The following is a 23,284-nucleotide window of genomic DNA, read 5'->3' as shown; positions in this document are numbered from 1 at the left end:
CACAAAAGTTTACATTACAACAAAGGATTTATCTGTCGAGTGTTACTTTGGAAAGAGGAATTGTGGAGAAGTGAGACGACGTTTTGCAACGAAATTTCCTGTTGTTCCCGTTCCACATAGAACCACTATACTAAACCTCGTAAAAAGGTTTAGAGTAACAGGGTCAGTTCTGAATAAAAGTGGAAAGAAAAACCCACGTGTACTTACTGAGGAAAAACTCGTTGAGATTAGGACAAGGTTAGAACAGTCTCCTCGGAAATCTATCCGCCGCCTCTCACAATAAACGGGTGTTTCAAAAACCCTCTAGGTTCCCCGATTTGTCAGCCTGCGATTTTTATTTGTGGGGAAATCTAAAAAATAAAGTATACAAAGACAATCCGCACACCATCCGTGAGTTAAGGGAGAGTATTGTACGAGAAATCGGGAGAATTACAGTAGACGAACTTGCACGTGTAAATGCCAATTTCCTTCGGAGATGTCAGGAATGTGTTGCAGCAGAGGGACATCATTTTCAACACCTTCTGTAGTCAAGGTTAGTACACAATATGAAAACTGTAATTTTAATGTAGCCGATTCTACCGACTGTCGCGGACCCCGTTCGCCGGGAAAGACAAGCGATGATGCCGGGCCGCTTGCCGCCGAGTCTCGTAGCGAATGATCTGTATATTGGTGCAGTATACATTATAACACCTAAATAATCCAAAGAAATATTGGTGCATTAGAAAATATGTCACACCTCTAATAACTCAAAATATATACCTTCTCCTAGTAATTTAAAGAGATATTGGTGCAATACAAAATATGACAAAGCCAATTATTCAATGATACATTCTTGATCTACAAATTATGTCTCCCAGTAATTCGAAGAGATATTACGCCCTAGAAAATATGCTTCCCAGTAATTCTAATATATTATAGTGCACTATCAAATATGCACCATCTGGCACACTACAAAATGTGCACACCAAGTAATACCGATAATGGTACACCACAAAATATGCACCCTTGAGTAATTCAAAGATATATTGGTACACTACAAATAAAGCACCACAGGAATTCAAACATATATTGGTACACCACAAAATATGCACCTCAGTGAATCAAACAGATAATAGCATACTACAAAATATGCACCTCAGTGATTCAAAGTGATATTGGTACACTACAAAATATTCACCACAGTGATTCGAAGAAATATTGGTATCCTACAAAATATGCACCCTCACTAATTCAAAGATATATTGATAGACTACACAATATGCACCATATTAATTCAAAAAATATATTGGTACACCACAGTAATTAATATATATATATATATATATATATTGGTGCACTAGATAATATGCGTCCTCCAGTAAAATTCATAGATATAGATACCGTACAAAATATGCTTTCCAAATAATGTAAAGGCTCTTCCCGATAGTGCAGTGGTAACGTCGTCACCTTGTAAACAAGGGGCCCTGGGTTCGATACCCAGTGGAGGCGCATAGTTGTTCAGATCCCGATTAGCTTTACTGTGCACAAAATGGACTTAAAACACCAACTCAGCATCAAATAATGTAAAATATAGCCTTGCACTACAAACAGTCCCATAACAATTCAAGAACTTGGCAGGAACATGACTGGAAGAGTAAAAATCCATCCGTGCCAATTTGGACAATCTTTTTTCGCCTGTGGCTTCACCGACAGCCGTTTCCTGCCTACCCAGCCCTCTCCAACTGCTACAGGCCAGATGATAATCGTTCAATTTCTCTCCGGGAGATGGCAGCAAAGGTCACATCCGAGTTTTGCTTCGGTCGTGTCAGTGCGGCATCTTTTGATGCCCAAGTCCTGACGATCAATACCGCTTCTCCTCCGGGTAGTAGAAGGAGAGACGGGGAGGGAGGGAGAGGGGGAGAGAGAGAGAGAGAGAGAGGAGAGAGAGAGAGAGAGAAATATACGCCAGAGCAAAAAAAAAAGAGGAAGGGGATAACTAATCAGCAAATGAAGCAAATCTCCTTTTCAAAATGCGTGGTTGTTGAGGCAAATGATTAAAAAAGAACACGATAATAATTTCAAATACAGAACTGAATAATTTCTACGGTGCGATAAACAGAGGACATAGTTGGAAATTGGTTTTCGATATTTTAGAAATTGGTTTTGAGCACATTTGAGCAATTGATTTTGGTCGTTTAGCGTCAATTTTGTGCCAACTGTGGCTAATGGCGACGATGAGGATGAGTAATTATATGATGAAATTGATGAAGGGACACTGACAAAGAAGGCCTATGCCCAGATTGTGATTCGAACCCGAGACCTTGGCGTCGTAGCGCGTTGTGCTTCCCATTCAGTCACTGAGATCGGCTTGATCACATTTGAATTGCATTGTCATAATATATGAGATTGTCCACGTTGGTAATGTTTTCGTGTTCAGCATGTTCCTCTTTAGGGTGCTTCACGTTTAGCACTAGTAGCCAAATGATGCCTACATGTTTAGCATAGGTAGCCAAAGGAGGCTTACATGTTTAGCACTGGTAGCCAAAGGAGGCTTACATGTTTAGCACTGGTAGCCAAGGAGGCCTACATGTTTAGCACAGGTAGCCAAAGGAGGCTTACATGTTTAGCACTGGCAGCTAAAGGAGGTTCAAATGTTTAGCACTGGTCGACAACTGACGCCTACATGTTTAGTACAGGTAGCCAAAGGAGACCTACATGTTTAGCACAGGTAGCCAATGGAGGCTTACATGTTTAGCACTTGTAGCCAAATGATGCATGTATGTTTAGTACAGGTAGCCAAATGATGCCTACATGTTTAGTACAGGTAGCCAAAGGAGGCTTACGTGATTAGCACAGGTAGCCAATGGAGGAGGCTTACATGTTTAGCACTGGTAGCCAAAGGAGGCTTACGTGATTAGCACTGGTAGCCAAAGGAGGCATAAATATTAAGCAATGCTCTACAACTGACAAAATAATAATTCCCTTTATTACATTATTACATTACATACTGAATTTGCATTTCATATAATTTAGACAATTATCAACTATAAACAACAATCATACACAAATATACAGCTATTCAATACATGTAATAAGGGGGGGAACCCCCGAAGTAAGCCCGGCTCCTCCCGCCTACATTCGAGGGTATGGTCTTATTGTCCTGGTTCCTAAAAATATACCAGGACGTCAGTTGCTCCGAATTTGACGGTTCCCCCGACTTTATTTCCTCTATATATATCTATTTGCATTTTAAAATAGGTATAATAATAATAAATTGTAATGTTATACAGGGAATATATACATGATATAATTGATGTATACAATACTTTATGTGATATTATTTCTGTTCTGGAATCCAGAACAGATGACATTACATTACATAACAATATTAATAATATTATTTTAACAACATCATGAAGAACATCCTCAATAACATTCTCGATAACGTTTCCCTGGCAGTGAGACAAGCATGCATAATATTGGAGTCGCAGAAGATTCCGTTCCGGCATTCCAGAGCGGTTTGATGTACAAGATTATTTTCCTCATCAAACCCACAGAGCCCAACTCACAAGTCCAGAACCCCAGTCTGGCATACCAGAGCAGGGAGCCCAAAGAAAGGCCGCATCCTGCGCCCACACTGATTGTTATTCATTAATTAGAAAGAAGAGATAAAATTAAAATTTTGGAGTGTGATATTTGTATTTGTATTTGAATTCTTTAGGGTCGTTACCGCCGCATGCACAACTGCTGATCTGGCACACGTCCATGCAAGAGTGCAGCGTCTGCATTCCAGGGAGGGGACAAGGGATCACGACGGACAAGGAGCAACTGACACCTACATGTATAGCACTTGTGGCCAAATGATGCCTACATGTTTAGTACAGGTGGCCAAAAGAGGGCTACATGTTTATCACAGGTAGCCAATGGAGGCTTACATGTTTAGTGCAGGTAGCCAAAGGAGGCCTTCATGTTTAGCACAGTTAGCCTATGAAGGCTTAGATGTTTAGCACTGGTAGCCAAAGAAGGCCTAAATACTTAGCAACGATCGACAACTGAAACCTACATGTTTAGCACTTGTAGCCAAATGACGCCTACTTGTTTAGCACTGATAGCCAAATGACACCTACATGTGTAGCACTGATAGCCAAATGACGCCTACATGTTTAGAACTTGTAGCTAAACTAAGCTTACATGTTTAGCACTGGTAGACAAATGAAGCCTACATGTTTAGCACTAGTAGCCGAATGATGCCTACATGTTTCGTACAGGTAGCCAAAGGAGGCCTACATGTTCAGCACAGGTAGCCAAAGGAGGCTTACATGTTTAGCACAGGTAGCCAAAGAAGGCTGACATGTTTAGCACTGGTAGCCAAAGAAGGCTTACATACATGTTTAGCACTGGTAGCAAAAGGAGGCCTAAAAGTTTAGCAACGGTCGACAACTGACGCCTACATGTTTAGTACTTGAATGCAAATGACGCCTACACATTTAGCTCTGTTAGCCAAATGACGCCTACATGTTTAGCAATTGTATCCAAATGACGCCTACATGTCTAACACTCGTAGCCAAATGACATCTACACCTTTAGCACTCGTAGTTAAATGCCGCCTACATGTTTAGAAATTGTAACTAAACTAACCCTACATGTCTAGCACTGGTAGCGAAACGCCGCCTACATGTTTAAGCACTGGAAGCCAAATAACGCCCACATGTGTTGCTCTGGTAGCCAAATTATGACTACATGTTTAGGACTTGTAACTAAACTAAGCTTGCATGTCTAGAACTTGTAGCCAAATGACGCCTACCTGTTTAGCACTGGTAGCCAAATGACGCCCGCATGTGTTGCACTGGTAGCCCAATGACGCCTATATGTTTAGCACTAGTAGCCAACTGACACCTACATGTTTAGCACTGGTAGCCAAATGACGCATACATGTTTAGCACTGATAGCAAAATGACGCCTACATGTTTAGCACTTATCGACAGCCTACATGTTTAGCAGCCTACATGTTTAGCACTGGTGGCACCTACATATCAAAATGTTCCACACTTATACGAGGGACAGTCAAATGAAAACTTTAATTTGTTTTCGTTTATCTAGTTGATTTCTGCATGTAAAGTTGCACAATTTTTCTGCACATTAGTATATATCCATTGCTGATCCACACATATATTTCCAAATCTTGAGTTGTGCCTGTATATCTCAGGAAGAGGGCTGTTTGGAATGTATGCGCAGTCACTTATGAACCTCCGCGAAGGTCTTCCCACCCATCTGCCTGCGAACTGAAGCCATTGTCGCACTTCTCCCTCCATTAGTAAACTTGCTGGCGTGGTAATCATGCATACAGATATTGAATTTTCATTTGCCAGATAATTTCTATACGTTTTAGGCTTCCAGGGGGGCAAGAAACCACTGTTCTTCACTGGCGCAACTGTGTGAAGAGGCGCCATATTTAAAAATGACGAAAATGGTGTTGTGAACCTCACTTGATCAGTGTTGCACCCTTGAGGTCGTTTTGTAAATAACAGTTGATACCTGATGCAAATTTGACCTGCATATAGTCTGTCATATAATTTTTATCGGACTGTTAAGGTTCTCATTTGACTCTCCGTCGTAATAACAACCGCTAGCCAATACACGGCAATATTTGACCCGGACCAATCATGACGGCATCTCCAATAGAGCCAATCAAATAACAGGATGAACCGTATCGACCGTATGGGCTAAAGGGTAGCCAATTGGAAACGCCTGTGGAAGTTATATGATTCATAAAGCATTGTCCGGCAATAACCGGCCGGCCAAGAACTTAATATAAGTTCCACGGTCCCTCGTTTTAAGTTCAAGCAAACCGTTTCCGCCTTAAAGACATCCGCCTCCTTCCCCTAGGGAGTTCAGAATACGACCTGCGGGAATTCCTCTCGGGAACTCAGAAATGCAATTAACCCCCGAATGGTCCCGTATAATGGAGGGAAACGGCGGGGTTTATGCGGGCCCCGAAGAAGAATTATTAAAATATTGCCGTGTCGTCGGGGCCCTGGCAAATAGAATATAAAATGCGAGGTCGTGCATGCAGAAACGATTCCATGCATCTTTCAAAACTTGCCCCTCCTCCCTTTTCGGGCGGGGTCGACAATACGGGATATGTATATGCGGCGCGGGGCATTATGGGTACGGATTACAGAAACAACCCATACAATTGCGTCCAATCCCGTCGCACTTATTCGTTTCGCGTTTACCTTCTTCATGGAGTCCCGGGTTCGATCCCAAGTAGAGACACGCTGCATTGAGCCTCCACGGTGGCGTAGTGGTAACGTCTTCGGCTTGTATCAGGTCCCGGGATCGATGCCCGATGGAGGAATATGGTGGTTCTGATCCCAATGTAAACTGTAGCCCCAGTCTCGATTAGCCTATCTGTGCATTAAGTGAACTTCAAACAACAATTAAAGACACATTCCACTTTATTTAATACTAGCTAATTACCAGGCGTTGCCCGGGTATTTATTTATCACAATCTTGTACAGTCCCTACCAAAAGTTTAAGACCACCAACTTCTTTCATATAAACGAATCCTGACCGAAAGTTTTTGGTACAAATATGGAGTGATATTGTATGGAAGTAATATAGTATGTGAGCCATATATTGCAGAAAAAATATTGGTATACGTCTTGTAGTTCTTGAGATACGAAAGTGGAAAATCAAATTTCTTAATGAAAATATCCAGCATTTTGAAGTACAGATGAATGTGTATACACGTAACCGACATTTTTTCAGTATTTCAGTATTTTTCAGTTTTGGAGCAAATAAAAATCCAAAATTTTTTCTCGTGTTTTATATTTTTTTTCCTAAAATTCACAAAATCAAAAAAAAAATACAGCGAAAACTGACAGGTCTTCAGATAACAATATCTTCCCCAGCGACTGCGCTAGAGTGAACAAATGTTATCAGTTGAAATGTGTGTCAATAGATGGCGCAGAATGACATATCTCGAGTAGCAGCATTGTGCAAGTCCAAACCTGTGTTCGTTACGCTTGATAATATACAGGCTGCTTGAATAGCAAGCTACGTGATAATGGGGGAAAAAATTGTGCCCGTGGCCGTGAAATGGCAAACTGGTATGTACAGATGCAATAGGTCTCATATAGAAATTGCAGTCGCATTGAATGAGTAAAACCTGCGTGGCGAACGCATTAAACAAATTCAAGCAGCAACGTACAGTGGTTGATAAACCACGCTGCGGCCGCCCCAGGGTAACGTCTGTACGCGAAGACCGAATTATCACGAGAGTGGCAAAGAATAGCCGTAAAGCTTCTCTTCCAGCGATAATGAGGGAATTTCAAGATTCCACTAATAAAAGGGTCTCAAAGATGACCATTTCGCGTCGTCTGGGGGAATGTGCGCTTGCGTCTTACGCTCCTCACAAAAAGCCATTGCTCAACAATGTACATAAGAGAAATCGTGTGAAGTGGTGCAAACATAAAATAAACTGGTCCATGGAACGTTGGGCTAAGGTCCTTTTCAGTGCTGAATGCTTTTCATGCTCCCGTCCGCCCAGAAGCTCCACAACGTGTACTTCGTCTTACAGCAGAACAACGCACGCGACTTGCCACACGTCAGCAGCAACAATGGCTTGGATTCAAGCGAGGGAAATCCCATTGTTGCCTTGGCCAGCACGAAGTCCGGACCGAATCCTATAGAAAACCTGTGTAATACCATTGGTCTTCTTGTAGCCAGACGCCAGCCTAGGAATGTCCGGGAACTTCGTGAACAGATCTCGGAGAAACTGGTCCGCAGCATGAGAAAACGTGTGCAAACTTAAAGGTGGGCCTATTGACTATTAAAATTTCACACTTCATTCGTCTAATTTCATGAGAAATGTTTGTTTCAAAGTATATTTTCGAAGTTCAGATTTATTGATTTTACAAATTGTACCTTTAGTTGCATCTATTAGTTATAAGTGCATTAATATGCCCATACACTTTCTTGATCTTCATGTACCTTTCAATAACATTACATAATAATTCCATTTTTGTATGATGTTGATGTTTATTTCATGATAAGCAGCCGCATATGTACTTTTTCTGTTTGTCTGAAAAACACATGGCAAGGTGGTGTTAAACTTTTGGTAGGGACTGAATTAGACAGGAAAATAATGAATTCTAACTATAGTGTAAAATGTAACAAATGTGATCGTGAATGTTACCAATTAGCTTAGCGACTCCAAAAACTATGGATTCGACACTAATCTAGGTCATTTGTGGCATTTTATTTTTCACCCCCTCTCACCCCCTCCCCCATGCCGATAGGTGATGAACTTGGAGTTGAACCGCATTGTGTCACGAAAACTATGGATTCCAATCGCAACACAGCCTGAATGTTAGACAACCCGAGAAACACAAACGTTGTGCGGATTGCATAGAGTCACGGATGTCTGTGTGGCGAAATTTAATATCGGTGGTTCTCGATTATTTTTACATGTCACCCCTTCCCACCCCACCCCTAGGGGTGCCAGGGGTATCTTACCCCCACAGTATTTATTTCCAGATTGCAAGTGATGTGTGTACCAAGTTTGGTTGAAATTGCTCAAGGCGTTCGAGAGTTATGCCGGAACAAACAAATATACACACCCACACACACATACATCCATTTTTATATATATAGAAGATTCGTTCCGTTTTTGATCCGGAAGTTGATGTTGCTCTCGGACTTATTCCAGAATTTGATACTGCCTTCGCACTTAATCCGATGCTTGCAACTTTTTTATCTTCATGTGGAACTTGATACTGTCTTTAATGTTGATCCTGAACTTGATAATTTTTTTGGCTTTATTCGGAACTTGGCATTTTCTTTTAGCTACATCCAGTGCTTGATTTTACTTTCGAACCAAAAGCGAAACTTGACATTGTTTCATTAATTGATCCGGAACTTTACCTTAATCCGGGACCTGGTGCTATTTCAGAGTTTTCTTCGGATCTTGATACTGCTTCTGAGCTTATTCCAGATTTTGAAACTGCCTTCGAGGTTAATCCGTTGCTTACTATTACCTTAGTTCAAAAATGAACGTGATACTGCATTTTATCTTGATCCGGAACTTGATATTTTAGCTTGATTCGGAACTTGACTGCTATTAATCTAATCCCAAAACTTAATAATGCTTCTGTGCTTAATACATTTCAACTTAATCCTGAACTTGATGCTGCCTTTTAGATAGATCCGTAACTTAATATTTGTTTTAGCTTCATTCGGAACTTGATATTTCCTTTGAGCTTTATCCAATGCTTGATATTACTTTCAAGCCTAATCAGGAACTTGATATTCCTTTTGAGCTTCATTGGGAGCTTGATACTTATTTTGGTCTCAATCCGAGACTTAATACTGCCTTAGTGCTTCACCATTAAGCCTTGTTTCCATGATATGAAAAAATTAAATATGCTGACCAAGACAGTCATTTATTTTATTATAAAAACATAAAGTAAACGTAACGTTTCAACCTTCTAGCAAGGTCTTCTTCAGACTCTGCACCAAGTACAAATGTAACAAGGTACAAAAACAGGACGGTATGTATACACAAACATTACTCCCCTCCCGACTATTAGAAAGTTGTTCTGGAACATTCTAGCAGGTGGCTTTCCCTTGTCGATATTTAAACACACGAGAGAAACAGGACATGACATAGAGTGGGATGAGGCTAAGCAGATAGGAAGGGAGAAGAGAATGCTAGTGAGAAAATGGAAGGAGTCCAAAAAAATAGAGAATAAAGGTGAGGAAGACACAATAAACTGGAATGGGGGACTGAAGTTAAACAAAGAATGGTAGAAGGTGTTAGAAAGAGTGGAAAGGAGAAGAGAGAAAGAGGAGAGAAGAAGGAAGAAGAATGAAGGAAAAAGAGCGTGAGATAAAGAGTCCAACCACATTCTAGATGGAAGTAAATACGCATGTTTAGCCTTTTAGGTGAAAGCACAGTTGACAAGGGAAAGCCACCTGCTAGAATGTTCCAGAACAACTTTCTAATAGTCTGGAGGGGAGTAATGTTTGTGTATATATATCGTCCTGTTTTTGTACCTTGTTACATTTGTACTTGGTGCAGAGTCTGAAGAAGACCTTGCTAGAAGGTTGAAACGTTACGTTTACTTTATGTTTTTATAATAAAATAAATTTCTGCCTTGGTCAGCATATTTAATTTGTTTGATATTTCCTTTCATCTGAATCCGAGACATAATACTGCCATTCGTGCTTCATCCAGAACTTGATGTATCGCACTTAATCGCGTTTATCCGACACATGTATATTCCTTTCGTTCATAGCTCGTTTCACGGTATCCCCTTTCCCTCTTGGCTAACCCTACCCTTAAAGTTACGGCAAAAGGGTTGCATTCTAGCACGTGGAGCATCTGTCTAAGAGGTTTCACCTTCTGGCGCTGTCGCTGCATAACGCGAGTTAAGTAGGGTTCATCAGCGCTAATTACGAACGGGACGCGCGACACGGGTCAGCCAGGAAACGACACCCGAGGGAGACGCGGGGGTCGTTACCCCCCCCCCCCCCCGTCACCCCACTTGCTCATATCGATTTCACATATGCAACCGCGGTTCTCTCTCTAGCATCACACACACACGGCCTCTGGATGCGAATAAACACGGCAAACCTAATTGCAAATTAATGCCAAAATTTGGTGTTGGCTTTTGCACATTTTGGTAATCAGTGTACTTTTTTAGCCTCGTTAACCCCATTTCATGTACCCGTGTAATTAGGGGTAGGCGGACACTAGAAGGTGTTGCACATTACCCTCTGCTACCACAGAGCAAAGGGAGAGAAGGGTTTCGTAACCCAGTGGTCAGTATATGGAACCAGATGTTCACGGTTCGTTTCCCTGCATGGTGCGTCCCTTCTGCTCTCTTTGTATGATTTCTGCACGGTTTCGGTCCTCCCTGATTGCTTAGTGCAACCACGGAGGTGTCAAAGGGGTGGAGCATGTCCTGCGTGCTGTTTCTGAGGCCGGGTCACGTAATACCAACGGCGAAGTCAGACCAAAACATTGGAAGACGCCATAACAACAGCGGTTGTCTACAGAGCGTCTCAACCTTAAAAGTCAGTATGGGTTAAATGGAGTGCGGCGTTGCCAGATCAACAAACGGAGTCGCATCGAGTCGCTGTTAATCGCTAATGATTGCGACAAATTCACTTCCTTAATATCGTATAGGAAATCATCAAAATCTATGTATTTGATGCATTTTGGAAAAAAAAAAGACTATAGTTATCTCAAGATTTGCATGTAAATGTTTATATTTCGACGTAACTATTTACCATTTTACATTTGCATTATATGTATAATAACGACGCAACTATTGTTACTTCTTTCATTGAATGTTGTATCCTTTACATAAACAGAATTAAATAAATGCAAAAACAAACATCAAGATACATTTTTTACGGAAAATAAAGCACACTGAACTTCCTACGAACCGAGGCACCTGCCTGCATCTGAATTGCAATCTTGGTGGCGCGCAATGAATTTGATACGCGAGACAGCCCGCATAAACAAACTACGATTGCGGAATAAATAACGGTGCTGTGGAGTAACAATGCATTCTAAAAATAACTTCAAACAATGGTCAACACTTTTCTCGCTTCGTCTTTTCTCGTATCGCGACAAACCGAAACGTTTCTCGCTAACCAACTTTTTCGTGTTACGGTCTGATGATTTATACAATATATCCAATGTGTATATATATAATGCTCTCCTCGTAAGCAAATTAATTCACTCAGGCGAAGAATATCATATCTACAAACATCATAGATCCCGTAGAAAAAAAAAACTGGCGAAGTTGTTCAAGCGGTTTGATATTTATGGCTTTTAAAGTATTTACTAGAAAAAAATTAAGCGTTTTGCAAAGTTGCATAATTATGAAAAATTCAGATCACACGAATTTATGACAGGTTATATAATGCCGTCAGTAAATAGAGCATAAAAAATCTACAGGATAATGATTTCACTGTTTGAAATTTTTGACTTATACATTTTGCAACGCAGCGGTGGCAGAGAAGGACAGAGCTTTTGGCAAAACTCATGTATTAGAGAGAGAGAGGGAAGTACTCCATTTAGTTCCATACTGACTTTTAAGGTTGAGAGACACTATAGTCGGTAGGGCGACTGACTGCCACTCGGGAGACCTGTGATCGATTCCTGGGATGGGTGACCTTAGATCGGAATTATTCTGGCCCTGTTCCCGCATAAAAAGGCTCTGGGGCTCAACTAAATAGGCACCTGGGGCAACCCTGGGGGTAAAGGCGGACAGAGCGTGGTGCTGAACACATCACCACCAATATGGCCGAGATCGATAGAATGTGTGTGGTCCTACCCCCACATCCACCTGTATATGGCTCATGGCATTGTGTAAAGTTACCTTTGCTTCATAAGAAAGCTAGCCCCCCTCCCCCAGTGTTGAAGTGTAAATCTCGAGTTCCGCGTTTGAAGTTGTAGGCTACTTCCAGCCTACATGCCCTTGAAACACGATGTTCATCTGTCAGTTGAAGTCATTGGTTGCAGTAGATGCGGCCATCTTATGCAGACCAACTTAAGCTCCGCCCACTGGCTTCAAAACCAAGCCAGGGGCTTGGTGACAACTAGACTTCTGATTTTTAGGTTCTAAAAAGTGTGCTTTTAGGTTCGTAAAATAGGCTCTAAAAATCCTAAAATAGGCTCTAAAAATCCTAAAATAGGTTCTAAAATCCTAAAATAGGTTCTAAAAATCCTAAAATAGGCTCTAAAAATCCAAAAAGCTTTAAAAATCCTAAAATAAAATAGGCTCTAAAAATCCTAAAATAGATTCTAAAAATCCTAAAATAGGTTCTAAAAATCCTAAAATAGGTTCTAAAATGCTAAAATAGGTCCTAAAAACCTTAAATTAGGCTCGAAAAATCCTGAAATAGGTTGCAGAAAGACTTAAAATAGTCCTGAAACATGCTGATTAAATGTAGGTATAGTCACCGGCAATGAAAATGGGACCTATATCCTGAAATACACACTATCTTGCATAACGTTGTGTGTGTTGCCTAACCTTACGTCCATGGCAGAACTTACCATTGGAAATTTGCTATTAAAATCCACTCTTCGCCGTATAGTGAGGCAAAAATCTTTTTTTCATGTTATCCACAGCCAAACTCAGCAATTTTGTCTCTGAGGATCATCTTACATGCTGAAAATAATCTTTCAACAAAAACATAGTCAGTGGTGCAAACTTCAATGCTGAAATGTTAGTTTGCCAGGCGCGAATGCCACAAAGCACCGAAGTGACGCGAAAATGAGCAAGACCACACAGATCAGACCACTTTGGATTGTACAGGTAACAGTGGCACCAGACATTTTGCTTTGTTTAGAGCTTTGAAAAATCACCATGGACTTGGAGGAAGGGCAATCGACAGAGTACGTTTCAAACATATTTGTCATTGAATTTTTCGTACCCAAACAAAGCAAATGCCTCTGTGCGACATAAAAATCCTGTAAAACCTTTAAAAATATATAAAAACCTTTAAAAAAGGCTTGATTTAGGTGCATATACCTAAATAGGTTCTAAAAAGCAAAATATGTTTTTTAGGCACTATAAAACTTCATCAGTAGTTGCGTTTTTTTAACCAAACGCTGACATAACTTATTATTTCTTACATACCTGTAAAGGAAAAAGTAGTTTAAAAATCTAAAATCTAGTAATAACCGTGTTGCCTTGAAATCAAGTGACCCTGGGTTCGATTTCACTTTCTCAGGGATCTAAAACAGCGTCACTGCTTGAGGAAGTCTCAAAATAGGAATGCAAGAGCATGCGGTGACTGTATTGGACTTCATTTGTTTTTTTTGTGCTTCTCGAACGCGTCCTGCGTAGCGGTTGCAAGCATACCGCTTGCCGGCGAAATCAGATTTGCAAATCCCTTCAACTTAAGCGCATTTGGTAATTTATATAATTTACACATTTACTTACCCTCACTAGCAAACTATGACGATCGTAACAGCTCATAGGCATCGAATACATACCTGTAAATAAAAAGAGAAAATATATCAAGCACAATTCAAAAAATATAATATAAACACAACAAATATACTACAAATAAACAAAATAAAGACCAAACACGAACAAGTAGCCTGTCTGGCTTCAAATATATATATTATACATATTAAGTCAAATGCTCTCACGAGTTTTCCAAGAAAACAAATTGAGATTATTATGTAGAAGGTCACACCAAGTAAATTTACCTCCTGTGCGAGGTATTTAAAATTAACACCAATGTACTTGGTAGCCGTAAATGTCTGGAACTAATTGAAGATCTGATCAACAGCACATTTCATTTAAGCCAAACGTGCTGCCACCTATCCCAACTCACTTCCTCAAACGTTTCAACATGTTTCTTTGAATTCCTCTAAAAACCTGTTACCCGATGGAGGCACATAGTGGTTCGGATCCCACTTTAAACCGTAGGTCCAGTCCCGATTAGCCTTACTGTGCATAAAGTGGATTTAAACGAAATCAAATCTAGAAACCTGAGCCTTCAGAGCAGTTGTTGTGGTGGTTATACTTTCCCGGATTTTCACAGCTTACACCTCAAGTATCACAATCTACGTATAACAAAGTCCACTGGGATTGAGGTCAGTTGACTGTGGTGACCAATACACAAATGCCACCTTCTAGCGTCTTGCAAACATATGATCCAGCTAGTCACGTATGGCTTCTAAACCATGAGGTGGCGCAATTGGTTCGACAATTCATGGCCATCCTGTAGAAAATGCATTATAACCATAAGTATATAATGCAATATGATGCATTATAAATATATAAATATAAATAGACGGTTGCACCTGATATTCGTACCTCGTGCATCCAGTACAAGAGTTTTCCCAAGGATACAATAATAATAATACACTAGGAATGCAGCCTACTGACATCTTAATTATCTGAATACTATTATTTCAACAATACTATTTTAAAAGAACAACTTGAACTGACATAGACAATCAAGTTCAGCCTAAGGATGATTTAATGTGAAGAGTTCTATGATTAGAGAAAGCTTAATAATATTATCTAAAGTAAAAGCAATAATTATATTTTTTTTGCTTGAATTTGTTAAGTTTCTCTTAGATAGTTGAAAATCACATTCAAAAATTATTAGTGCCGCTCTCAGCGCCATCTAGTATTATAATAATCAGTATCGTGCAGTGTATGTAATAATGTCAGTGTGTTGGTATTATTAACAAGGGAATACCAATACGCTTTATCAAATATCTACCTGAAATCAGAGGCTCGCTGGCCAAGCGGGTCGAACGGTTATCTCACAAACTCGCCTCCTCGGTTTCATTGTGTTTTCCCCTGAACTGGCAACACAAGGCTTCAACATCCTACACAGATCCACTGGCGTATGCAGGGAAAACTGATGGGGCTACATCCCCTCCAGAAATGATGTTAAGAAACTCAAAATTTACAAATGGAAAAGGAAAAGAACTCGAAAAATAAAGTGGTAAATGCAAACCCATTAGAATATCCCCCAGTTAATATATTTGTCTTTGAGTACAATTTCAATATTGCGAAAAGTCTCAAATGTATTTTCTTGTGTATCCCACAATTCCAGCCACCCAGAAAAAAATCCTGCGTGCGCTAGTGTATAGATCCATTCCTTGCACATCTTTAATGGGATGTATCAAGTATTGTTCGCTAACAGGTACCTTACCATTATGTTTCCTGGTTAGGTTCTGTGAACATTTATTACACTTCTCTTTTTAGTTCTTTCTTCATCTAATTATTACACATCCTCTTTCTCCATTTGTCAGAGAAAGGCAAGGAAAGTGATTTAAGTAAAAAAAAAAAAGAAGCTTCGAAATGATATGTACAATGGTGAAAAGAAATACTCCCACTTAAATCTTACATACCAGTAGCCCTATGGGGTTAGTATTTCTTCTCACCACTGTACATTTCTGAACAAGTAAAATCATGCAAAATGTCTCTCACTCACAACAAACATATTTACTCTTCCTTCGATTAGAATAATCTTAAATTCTTTCTCATGTTGTGCTTCTTCGATGAAAAGTAATTGCTTATTTTTCCAATATCTTCTTTTCTTCTACCAATCTGTTGTTCTTCCAGTTTTTATTGTTTTCTGAGAGAAGTCTTCCTCTATCTTCTTCCGCGAAGAGTCCCGGGTTCGAATCCCGCTCGGGCTTGGTTGATTGTGAATGTCCATTCATCAATTTCATCATTTCATCACTCATCCTCATCTTCGCAAATAGGCACAAAACGCGAAGTAAAATAAACTAAATCAATCAATCTATCTGCATACCCTTCTTCCATCTTTTCCAACAAAAAATAATCTCTCTCCTAGTTCTGTATCTTTCTCTCTCTCTCTCTCTCTCTCTCTCTCTCTCTCTCTCTCTCTCTCTCTCTCTGCTTTTCTTTCTCGAATATTTATCCAACTTGGAAGCTGGGGTTATCCAGTCGGCATGGGTGAGTGGTCTAAGGGGTTAACACGGCCCCGGGGTTCACCTAGCCTCTTATACAGGGTGTCCAAAAAGTAACTCAACCAAAACTTCGAACATACACAACTTTTGTACCAAAAAAACAATTGAGATATGAATATTACACCAGGCATGGAATTAGCGTAAGTGAATATTTTTGAATGACACATTAAACAAGAAAATCGTGCTCTATATGGACGTTCAGTATGTGGAAAAAAGTTAATAAAGGTTTGATTGATTCATTTGCCCTATTTTACTTCGCTTTTTAAGCCAATTTTGTCTAATTTGTGAAGATGGGGATGAGTGATAATATGATGATATTTATGAATGAACACTCACAAACATCCACGCCCAGGCCAGGATTCGAACCCGGGAACCCCTGGCGTCGTAGCGCGATGTGCTAACCACTACGCTATTGGAGCAGCAGTTAATACGGTGTAAAAACAAGCATGGATAAAAGACAGGTGTGGAGTTGCTTGCAAAAATATTCGTTGTGTATGAATCGTCTGTGTTGGTATTTTATGCATTACAGACGATTTATGGTGTTAATTCTGGAATATTCATAAAAAAGTGAGTTTTTTGAAATTACAAAGGGTACTGGCAACATTGGTCGTGTTAGAGGACAGCCCCTTTAGAGCCCCAGCTTTTAATCGGTAAGCAATAAAGTAGTTCTAAAATTGAAAAAAAAAAAACACTTCTTTAATATATACAGGGTGTTCATAAAGTCCCGCTACCATTACAAAAAACATAGCTCGGAAACTGCATGCAATAGAACAATGCTGTTGATTGCAAAATGAGCTACAACTCTCCACGTTTATATGCCATACACCGCAATGTGCGCCCCTCTAGTTGCTCTCAGAACATCAAGGCGGTAATCCACTTCTGCCCATACCCGCCCCAGCATATCACCAGTAACAGTTAGGACACTCTCCGTTATTCTTCTTCGAAGAGCAGCCACATCTGGAACAGGAGAGCGGTAAACGCAATCTTTGACATATCCCCAGAAGAAGAAATCCAAGGGTGTGATATCAGGAGAGCGCGGTGGCCAGGGAATAGGTCCATCACGGCCTATCCACCTGCCAGGGAAATGACTATCCGGAAGACCTCGAACATCCTTGGACCAATGAGGGGCTGCCCCATCTTGTTGAAAAAATTATGGCTGGCAGGAATTCCTCCAACTAAGGAAGGAGGTACTGTTCAAGCATGTCGTAGTAAATGTTACTGCTAATTGTACCGGGAATTTATGAACACCCTGTACATATTTTATTTTGTTGTTAGAGGTATGTTCTCTGCTGTGAACTTACCCGAGAATGAGTCCTGGACAAGGCTAAAGTACACTCGCAATTTCTACACCCCAGAGCACAGAGTCTGGTCCCTCTTATACCTTTAACGAATAATCTTCTTTTCCTCCCGACCCCCACAGAAATCTATCTGCCTATCGAACTTTCCGGAAGTGAAGCGTTGTTCCAAGAGCACACGGATTAACCAAGCAATTTGTCCTTCAAAGTTGCCGTTGATATCAATCAAACTCTTGCAAAGTTTATAACACAGCCCCGCTGGGGATATCCGGAGAAAATAGGGAATCCAATTACTGATAGCTTAGAGGTTAAGCGCAGTCAAAATGAAGGAACGGAGCTACTTGTTTATCCTTGCTGCACAATGAATAAATCTACTCAAGATCACCGTGACGCAATGGACATTTCGGCAGAAGTTGAGAAGACTGATTACTTAGAGGTGGATCCTGCGAGCAGCCGGGGGATGTTCAAAAAATACTCGGACTAACTTTGCCGTTCGCTTGCTGTAATGACGTCTTCTTCCGCTGCTACTCCTGACGGGCTTCTAGCGCATGTGCATACTTATCTAATGATACGTGTCAAGCGCTAGCAACGCCAACTGGTGGCCATGAAGAAAACTCTTTGCAGATAGCTTGTCCTGAGGAAAGATGGCGTTTACAACAGTCTTTAGTCCGAAATACAGAAATGAAATTTCTATGTAGTAAAATATTGACAAGAAAACCACTTTTTAAGCTTCATGAGCACTCTAAATTACATTCTCAACAAGATATAAGAACTCTTGATAAGAAATTTCTGCAAATAACAGCAGCAAACATTATCCCTTAAGAATGACCAGTTATTTGTTTGTGAGGCGTTCGCAAGTGACGGAAATAAATATTCAGGGCATTCTTCATTGATTGATTGAGTTGGTGTTTTAAGTCCACTTTATGCACACGAAGGCTAATCGAAATGGACCTACAGTTTAAAGTTGAATCCGAACTACTATGTGCCACCGCCGGGTATCGGACCCGGGACCCACTGATTACAAGGCGATGACGATACCACTGCGCCATCGGGGAGGCCCTGTGTTTCCTCAAAAAATATTAGATTTTCTTACGTTATTTCCTAATTAATCCAATATCTGTAAGTAACTAGAAAAATATCTATGTATTCACCAGAATCTAATGGTCAAGATTTTGACAAGAAGAGGGATAGGTTGAAGGCCTTTGAAGAGAAGAGAGACAGAAACAGAGAGAGAGAGAGAGAGAGAGAGAGAGAGAGAGAGAGAGAGAGAGAAAGAGAGAGAGAGAGAGAGAGAAATAAATATATTCTGAGAAAAAAAAACATAGAAAAGGCAACAAATAAATAAGGAGGGAAGAAAATAAAAAAAGGAAGGACAGAGCCAAAGAAGAAGGGAGGATCTTTGTCTGCAGTGTCCATCCAAGGTAGCAGAGCCTATCTGAAAACATTATGTCCCCCATGCTGACGTCAATGAAGGAGTTTCGGGTTCGAATCACGGGTGAAACTCAGTCTGATTATGGCCTCGTTTCACACACACACACACACACACACACCCATATATATATACACACACACACACCCATATATATATATACACACACACACACACACACAGGGTGTCCGGCTTAGAGCTATAAAAAAACGGTCCCAAAATCAGTTTGACGAAGAATTTATTGGGAATGAAGGTGTATCCTGATGCACAATACCTTGCCATTACACATCACAAAATGCGAGACACTGGCTCCGTCACTGTCACTAACAACGTCAATAGACTTCTAAATATAAATAAATCCTAAAAAAATAAGCCTCTAGGGTCACGGACTTCAATTCGACAAATGATAACACACAGAACACCTTCTGTTGTGGAGTCCACTCCGCCATGTTTGTTTACTGCATCTCGTGTTTTTCGTAAATGGCAACAGATGGCACTACCATACATAAACAGGTTTTGACTGTGGCAGGTATTCGTAGTGCATGTTTCTTTTATTATAACCATAAACCGGACACGCTGTGTATGTGTGTGTGTGTGTGTGCACACACACGAGGGACGTTGAAGTCAATCGGGGATTTTTTTCCAGGTTTAAATAGACGCCCAGGCTGGAGGTTTTGTATGCAGTAGGAACTGGCAATTGTGTGCTGTTACTGGTAGGCGGCGCTCATTTCCCACGCTTCTGCATAGACCGTTATTCAACATGGCGGACATCAGTGTGAACGTCTACATGGAACAGCGTGTTGTGATGAAGTTTTTAGTGAACGAGGACAGAAAACCTGCTGAAATTTACAGAAGACTTCAGGCTCAGTACGGTGATGAGACACACTGTCGCAGTAAGACATTTGAATGGTGTAAGCGCTTCAAAGATGGCCGTATCTCTATTGCTGACAATCCCGGTCGTGGTGGATCACAGCCCACGGTAGTCATTCCTGGGAACATTCAGCGCGTGGAATGTGTCTTTTGGGATAAACAGGGGAATATTCACGTTGATTTTTACCCCATGGTGTCACTATCAACAGTGAATATTACTGCCGTGTTCTGAGTGATGTGCATAAGAGTTTACGGAAGAAACGTCCGGGTTTCATCACAAAGGGTGTTCTCTTTTTGCAAGACAATGCACGACCGCATACCGCTCAACGCACATTCCAAAGATTCCAGGAAATCGGCTGGGAGATATTACCACACCTCCCAATAGTCCTGACTTAGAGCCAAGTGATTTTCACCTGTTTGGACCCCTGAAGGAATTCCTTGGAGGAAAACATTTCAGCACTGATGATGAAGTGAAGAATGCTGTCCTACAATTGTTCCGCCGTAATGATAAATCTTTCTATGCCGAAGCATTCCAGGCGTTAGTTAAACGCTGGGATAAGTGTATAACTATAAGGAGTTTATGTGGAAAAATAAATCCAGTTACCACCCTGAAATTTGTTCTATTTTTTCTTTTAAAAAAAGTCCCCGATTGACTTGAACGACCCACGTATATATATATATATATATATATATATATATATATATATATAATGGATAAAAGCAAGGAGGGCCAAAAGGGCTAAGTAAAAATCAAGTAAGGTAAAAGGAAACACTCACCGGACAGTAGGAAAATTCAAAATTTTCCTACTGTCCGGTGAGTGTTTCCTTTTACCTTACTTGATTTATATATATATATATATATATATATATATATATATATATATATATATATATATTGAGCAGCCTTCATCTAGGCAAGCCACAAATTAATTAGGGACAGATTTCAGTCTGAGCGTCCATCAATCAAAACGTACTCTCCTGACGACATTCAATGCCAACAAAAAACATGCTTCATTCATCATTCCTGTGCCTCGCTCGTCCTACGGGTAAAAACCTAATTAGTGTTACCTTTAAAATTTTAATCTCGTTACCATAGCTGTTAACAATGTTACATGCTGAATAATGGAGTAATTAAAGATTAGACACTTAGTGTTTAGGAGAGGGAGCAGAGCAGTAAAAATTCATCCGGGCTCTTAAACCACTGAATATGTGATGCAGCTATAAAGGAGTTTGAAGAGCGGATTGTGTTTTCTGGAAAATCCAGTGAGACGAATAACTTTGATAAGATGTTTTGCCGCGGTGGGACAAAAGATGTGTGTGTGTGAGAGAGAGAGGGGGAGAAGAGAGAAACGAAGCAAGAAAAGAAATGAGAGAACAATACAGTGTGAGAGACAGGGGAAGGAGAGTGAAGATAGAAAGGGTGAATAAGACAAAACAGAAATCGAGATGGAGAAACTGTGAGACAAGAAAAGGAAAAGAGAATCAAAGTGAAAGGCAGAGAGGAATAGAAAGATAGTGAAAACCGAGAGAGAGAGTTGTAAAAAACGTATGTGGGTTGTGTACGAGGTAGAGGAGAGGAAGGAAACAGAGGGAGAGGAACCAAGTGGAGAAAAGGAGAGAGAGCGAGAGGAAAGAGAAAAGAGAAACGAAGTGAAAGACAAAGTAAATCAAAGGAAAAACACAGAAATAGAAAGGTAGTAGAAAACATAGAGAGAGGAATAGGAAGGGAGCAGAGGGAGGGTAGGGAAAAGAAGTACGTGAGGAGAGAAAGAGAACAAGCAAGACAGGAAAAGAGAGAAACAAAAACAAGATGATAAGCAGAGTAAATCACATGGAAAACAAACACAGTGAAACAGCAATACAAAGCTAGTGGAAAACAGACAGAGATGAAAAGGAAGGGAGCAAAGGGAGGGTAGGGAAAAGAAGTACGTGGGGGGAGAGAGAGAGTGAGGGAAAGAAAGAGGCCAGACAAGAAACCAAGAAAAAGAAAAATCAAGGCAGAGTAAATCATGGAAAAACACGAACACACATATAACAATGGAAATGAAGTGAAAACCAGTACATGTAGAAATATAATGTGAATGTAGATGGCGTGTGAGAAAAATGGGAGGTAGAAGGAAGAAGAACGAAATGGAGAGGGAGACAAATAAGATAATATAATATGACTGAAATGAAAAGGCCAGTGCCTCAGCACTAAGGTTATTTGCCCCTTCATAGTATATGAAGAACAGATCTTAATAAAAAAAAACATTCTCCATTAAAATTCAATATGTGGAGATACTCCTTACCAAGACTGAAACCACTAAAACATCTGAGGATTAAAATACGTATGGTGAAATCTGCAGCTGTTAAAGAGCACTCTGTACACAAAAGAAGAAAACACAGTCCTACAAAGGATCATACTGGTCGTGGGTCCAGATGCTAGAGCCTCGCTAGCCAGGAAGAATGCAGCCCAAGGTAAACTACGTGGAAGTGGTGTATTCTGAAAAGATCACCCCTTACAACCCGGTAATAAGAGAATTCATTCATTCATTCATTGTTTTCTGCCTAGTTGGCAGGTTTTTCACTGCAATCTCCAGCTTTCCCTATTCTCCGCCTTACGCTTCGTAATAGCATACGACCCAGTTAATTTAATATCATCCATAAGCTGATATCTCTTTCTTCCACGGACTTTTCCTCTTCAACCATTCCCTCCAAGGCATCCCTTAGCTGGCAGTTCCTTCTTAGACAGTGTCCTAACCAGTTTCTTTTCCTCTTCTTGATGGTCTCCAGTGTAGATCTTTTTCACCAACTCTTTTCAGTACGGCTTCGTTTCTTACCTTGTCCGTCCATTTTACACGCTCCATTTTTCGCCATGTCCACATTTCAAAAGCTTCGAGTGGTTTCTCTTCATTTCTTCTCAACGTCCAGGTTTCTGCACCATATAGTGCTACACTCCACACAAAACATTTCACTAATCTCTTCCTTAGACCTATGTCCATGGGTCCACAAAAAACATTTTTTCTTCTATTGAAAGCTTCTTTTGCTATTGCGATTCTCATTTTCACTTCTTGGTTGCAGCTCATGTCACTGCTTATAGTGCATCCGAGGTACTTGAAGCTATCCACTTGCTGGATTCTTTCACTGTTTGCTCTGACATTAATATTCCTTGGTTTCCGTCCTATAACCGTTGCCTTTGTCTTCTTTACATTAGTCTTCATCCCATACTGCTCACAGCTGCTG

The 23,284-nt window shown here is 40.4% G+C and overlaps 1 protein-coding gene across 3 annotated transcripts in view; it reads right to left on the bottom strand.

Moving 5' to 3' along the window:
• Nucleotides 1–23,284, bottom strand: part of LOC145996124 (coiled-coil domain-containing protein AGAP005037) — a 1,065,133-nt gene that overhangs the window by 710,791 nt on the left and 331,058 nt on the right. The window contains exon 1 of one of the 3 annotated variants that reach the window (XM_083132420.1): nt 13,947–13,959. The exons of the other annotated variants lie outside the window; for them this stretch is intronic. The gene's annotated coding sequence lies outside the window, so the exon portion shown is untranslated. Of the gene's footprint in view, nt 1–13,946; nt 13,960–23,284 lie in introns of those variants that run through there. 3 annotated transcript variants of the gene reach the window in all.

Source organism: Lepisma saccharinum, chromosome 12, assembly GCF_977018435.1.
Source record: "Lepisma saccharinum chromosome 12, izLepSacc3.1, whole genome shotgun sequence".
Lineage (NCBI taxonomy): Eukaryota > Metazoa > Arthropoda > Insecta > Zygentoma > Lepismatidae > Lepisma > Lepisma saccharinum.
This window is presented reverse-complemented; position numbering and strand designations above follow the sequence as displayed.